Here is a 5,663-nt window from a genome sequence, read left to right as displayed (position 1 = left end):
TATCAGAATGACCCAAAGTTAACTTTCAACTAGCAATCCTTAAAGGTAATTCTATTCATAGTAACACAGCTACCATTAGGTGATCTGCCTCAGGTGTTCCCAGGCTCATCTTTCACACAGCACTTTTGTGATCGCCCTATGTGCATTCGAGCTATACCATTATTTACTAAGAATTTTTTAAATTACCTTTACCTCCTTACCTCTTTTGCTCAAATGTATTTAAAAAGGAAATTACATAACCACCAAAAATGGAAGCCAACAATCACTTGTCCTACTTAGAAGATAGCTGTAAAAAGAAACACAGAACTACAACTTTTTACATCCACCTGTGCACTACCTAGTACGACCTTGTGCATGAAGAATCACAGGTGTTCACACTTGGAGAGACACTAGTTCTTCACAAGCCAGATTCTCTGCCAGGTGCTTTGAAAACATGGAAGAAGGCTTCACTGTAATCACCTGGGAGTTAAAGAAAATACTGATGCCTTGCTCCCACTCCCAGAAATGCTGATTTCATTGGTCTGGAGTAGAGCTTGGGCATTAGGACTTAGAAAAGTGACTCTAATGTGCCATGAAGTTTGAGAACAACAGATGCAGTTGGCTTTTGCCTCAGATTACATTTACCAAAGATGGTCATAGCAAGAGTTCCCATCCACATGCTCTCCTTAGAGTGTGGCCTTGACACCCTGCGAATGAGGGCACGGAACCGCGTTCCTTCCTTCTGAACATGGTGGACCTTTACGGCTGCCTTGACTGATAGAGTACAGCAGAAGTGGTGCTGTCAGAAAATGCCATGCACCTCCACTTTTCTCCCTGGGGTTCTTGGAACTCGGCCACCCCACTGTGCGGAAGTCCAAGACAGCACACGTGGAGAGCCAGCACTGAAAGGCCACATGTTGGCATTTTGACCTTCAGCCCAGCTGGAGTACCAGCTGAAAGCCGTCCTCAGCCTCCAGACATGTGAGTGAAGGGAGACTGCAAATGGTTCCGGCCCCACCTGTCAAGTCACTTCCAGCAACTGAGTCTTCCCAGATGAGGCCTGAGATATTGTGCAGCAGAGACAAGCCATGTCCAACTTCCAACCCACAGAATCTGGGAGCAAAACAAATTGGTTGTTTCACAGCACTGCATTTGGGGGTGGTTTATTATGCAGCAATAGAGGGTGAAACAGCCTCAGAGTCCCCAAGATCTATGTCCAGGTCCTGTCCACAAACTCCGCTATGATCTGGGACAAGTTATTGTTTACCCTGCATCTTCATTTCCATTATCTGTAAACAGGAGATGAAGAGCACACCCATCTCCTGGAAAGGATTTGAGAACGCAAGGAAATTGTGTTTTTCACTTAGCAGAGTACTCAACCCAGAAGAAGGACTCAATGAGGCAACAGAGTAGTGACTAATAGCATGGGCTCTAGACCCAGATTCTGTGGGTTCAAGTTCCAGCTATCCTACTGTGTGACCTTGGGCTTGTTAGTTACCTGACCTCATTATTATCACACTGAATATTTACCAAAGCCCTGTGGGAGAGAAAAGACCTGTGTCACCACTGGTCATAGGCTGAGCCAAGAGGAGACCAGGTGTGCTGACACCCATGCCCAAACTTTCCAGAAAGCTCTGTGGCCTTCAGGGAGTGCCAGAAGGGAGCAAGCAAAGAACAAGAGCGCCCTAGTCCCTGAGTTCCTGTGCAAGAAGTTTCAACAGAGACCTTTCCCGACTGCTAGACCAAGAACCCAGGTCTCTGTCAATCAGAATCACTTCATTTTCTTTGTAAAACAAGATTTTCTTTCTTTCTCTGATTGCAGAAGCAGTTAATGCTGTGGAATCAGAAGGTAACGCCAACCTCAAGTTCAACCCTCCTGACCGAACACGCCCTCGTTCCAACTTTCGCAAAAGTTATAAAATTAATTTGTAATCACTTCATGGAATGCTGACACCAACTCTGTGCAGCCTTATCCTGTCTCCCTTTTCTGAAGAACCGGTTTGGAGAGTTTTGTTTTGTTTTGTTTTAACTGTTGGAGAAAATAATCATTTATTCATTCAGCAAATTTTCATTAGCCAGGGAATATTCTAGAAGCTATGTGTACAGTAGTAAACTAGTTCTTTCTTCATGAGCTTATGTTCTAGTGGGGCAGACAAGCAAAGACAAGCTAACAAGAATTTCAGCTCGGCTCTGAAGTTTAAAATGCCTTGATTAAGGAAAGCCTCACTCAGAGGTGACATTTAAGCAAAGGCCAGAAGGAAGTCAGGGAGTTATAGTTTTTCATGCTGAGATTCCTGTCTTATTTCCTTAAGAGTACATAACACCATCTGACAAACTATATATTTTACTTATTAATTTATTGTCGGGGGTTAAGGGAAACAACCACTGGCAGCTGAGAAACCCAATGTGACGAGAAGGGCTGGAGGCTGAGTGACCAGAGAGAGTGGGGGTTGAGGTGAGTCATGGGGGCTGGGCGAAAAAATCTTAGTGTCTCCTCTTCTACACAGGCTCAACACCGCCTCCCCCCACCCCCATTCAGGTGCTGCTGCCTAGCTCTGTGGAGGAGATGCACCATCCCCCAGGGGTCTCCTGTAGTTGTCCTGGTGGAAGGCCCCTCTGTCACCATCCTTCCTGACATGGCTCCACACTGCCCTATTTTTGAGTGTGGCCTCAACTACCTGCTCCTTAGTCTAAGTGCCTTGTGGTTCCTCTTGCTCAGGGCTGGTGCCTGGCACTCAGTAGGTACACAATAAATATTCATGAATGAATGTGGCAGAAATAGTCTTGTTTCATACCATCCCTTTGGCTGGGGACATATCTCCTTTCATCTCGACCTGTCATAATTCCATTGATCCTGAATAGTAACCCCTTATATTAGTGTTGCCTTTCCACTTTACAGAGTTTCTCCCGTCCAGTCATCCAACAGATTTGACCCTCCCACTAACCTCATCAGGCAAATAGAGTTATCATCTCCATTTTACAGATATGGTAACTAAGGCTCAAAAGGAAAATGACTTGCTAGGAGCCATACAGCTATTTTGAGACCCATCTGGAGCTGGATCCCCTAGGCCAGACCCAGTCAGGGAGTCTCTCTCAGAAAGCTTCCTTGGATCCCTCACAGAAATTGCCCTGTCCTCACACCGAACCCTCTACCCTTCTTGCTGCAGTCCAGCCTATTTTAGGGATGTCTGCTTTCCCTGTGAATGAGAACAGAGTGAAGGGGAGTTGATATAAGTTTACTGCTTCTAATTGAGTTGGCTCCTCCCCCAGTACCAGGTGGACAGTTGCATTCTGTGGCTCAGACCAGCAAGGACAGTGGTGAGGGCACTGGGGTCCTGTCCAACCAGCTCTGTGAGAGGAATCCTGGTGAGCAGGGCCAGTCTAACCACAAGATATGTCATGTGCAGAGGCGAGTGGGAGCCAGAATAGGGGCTGAGGAGGTGGACAGAAGGAGCCTGACATAACTCTGGCCTCTGACCTCTACTCCAGTTCCACCTCTGGCAGCAAGTTTCCTGCCTTCCTACACTTCTTTGTTCCTGAGCACTTCCTAGTATTTACAGAGAAAACTCGAAATGCATATTCGTACTCCTGGACAGGTGAGCAATTCTGGAATTTGGGGGGAAAGCCATGAGATTCCCGGTGGGGGAATGTGTGGAGCCCCTGGGGGCTGGAGACTTTCTGGGTTCCCTACTCTCTTGATTTACTCCTCTCCTCTCCTTTGCCCTCTCACTATGTCTCTGTTCCCTGCATTCTTCTGACTTGTGCTACTCACCATACTGATTCTGGCTACATCCTCAGAGTAGAGAACACAGAGAGGTCAGTTATTGGACCGGGGGTAGGGGGGCAGGGCTCCTCACACTCTCAATGAATGCAGGAAGGGTAGTCGCTTTTTCAGGGACCTGGTGGCCATTTGGACAGGGGATGGGGAAGCGTACTCAGGACTAGGCCTCTTGCTATTCTTCACTTCTGAGCCTGGTTTCAGTTTTCTGGCTCCTCTTTAATCCTTTGTTCATTCATTGCAGGTGGTGTGCATTAGTGGTTAAGAGTGTGGACTCTTGTGACTATAGTTGATTACACTATATCATATAATTGAAATTTGCTAGGAGAGTAGAACATAAATATTCTCACCAAAAAAAAATATATATAAGTATGTGAGGTGATGGATGTGTTAACTAACTTGATAGGGGGAACTCTTTCACAATGTATCCATATATCAGATCATCACATTGTATGCTTTAAATAAGGTATAATATTATTCCTCAATTATATTTCAATAAAGTTGAAATATAATTTCAAGGAGAAAAAAGAGTGTGGATTCTCGAGTTATACTGCTTTAGTTCCAATTTCATTTCTGTTATTGTTGTTTGAGCTCAGTTTTCTCATCTGTGAAATAGATTTGTTTCTGAGGATTATATGAATTTATACACATAAAGCTGTTAGAACAGTGTCTGGCATACAGAGAAGACTGAGTAAATGCTAACCATTATGCTAGGCAGCATGGTACAGTGATTAAGAAAATCAGATGTGGGAGTTTGCTCAGTTTTCCAGGGTATGCCCCACATATACAAAAGGATGTCAAGAGGCGTTTTGTTGTAAGTAGAGGCATCGAATTACCTGACTATCAATGGGCTTCACTTGGACTTCATCTGCTGCAGAGAATCTGATAGGCCTACTGACAACTGACCTGGATGGCCATTGGGTTTCCCTCAGCCGAATGAAACTATAGGGTGTTCAAAAAGTAACATCCGAAGGAGGAAAGAAAATGGCGTAGATGATGGAGGCTCTGTTCATCCCTCTGGCGACCAAATCAAAGTTGTAACAAAAACAAGGAGCAGCAGCAAGGAAAAATCACCTGGGATCTAGATGAACAAGCCATACAACTACGGAGAAATCCAAGAAAGCACCCTTCAATGGCAGAAGGTAGGACGGGGTGAGGACGCGGGGCTGCCTGTCTCCAGTGGCTGAGTGACACCGAGGCTGCAGCAGTGGCAGGGGCAGTGGCAGCAGCAGACGCCTCTTAAAGGTGCCTGGTCCATGAATGGATTTTCGCGGTGACGGACCTGCTCACTTTGAGCACCAGTGCCAATTCGACCGCGTGCAGGGAGCATCAGGGACTTACAGGGAGACATTGTCAGAGCGAGGGCCAAGGCGAGACTCACACTGTACAGAAGTGCTGGCGGTATTCATTGTTCCCTATTGAGCCCTCCCTCCTCCCAGTGCACAGATACAGCACCTCCATAGCCTAGATGTCATCAAACTGGATAACAGAGGTTACTCCGCCCAGAGGATTCCCTGAAACTCCTCCACTAGCGGCCCCACCCAAGCCACATCCAGGTGTATCCTCAGAGAGTCAGGTGCTCTTTGCTAAGCAGCGCCTAGACTCACACTGGAGGCAGCTGGCCTTGGTTTCTGGTGTAGTCTTTTGAGGCAACTAAAAGCATAGCATCTGTGGATTGCTTGCTAAATCTTAACAGGTGGCCCCAGAGGGGCAGAGGCTTGGGCTAAATTTGGCCTGCAGATGAACCCCTCAGGACTGTGCCATTGGACACCTACTTCACAAATCCACACTAATAAGACCGGGAGACTTAGGAGGTTTGCTTAGTACATAGAAACAGACATGGAAAGGCAGCCAAAATGGGAAGACAAAGAAGCAGAAACCAAAAAAAGAAAAAAAAACAACAGAA

Source organism: Pteropus alecto, unplaced genomic scaffold (genome assembly GCF_000325575.1).
Source record: "Pteropus alecto unplaced genomic scaffold, ASM32557v1 scaffold44, whole genome shotgun sequence".
NCBI classification, from domain to species: Eukaryota; Metazoa; Chordata; class Mammalia; order Chiroptera; family Pteropodidae; genus Pteropus; species Pteropus alecto.
Note: the sequence above shows the minus strand (reverse complement) of the source record.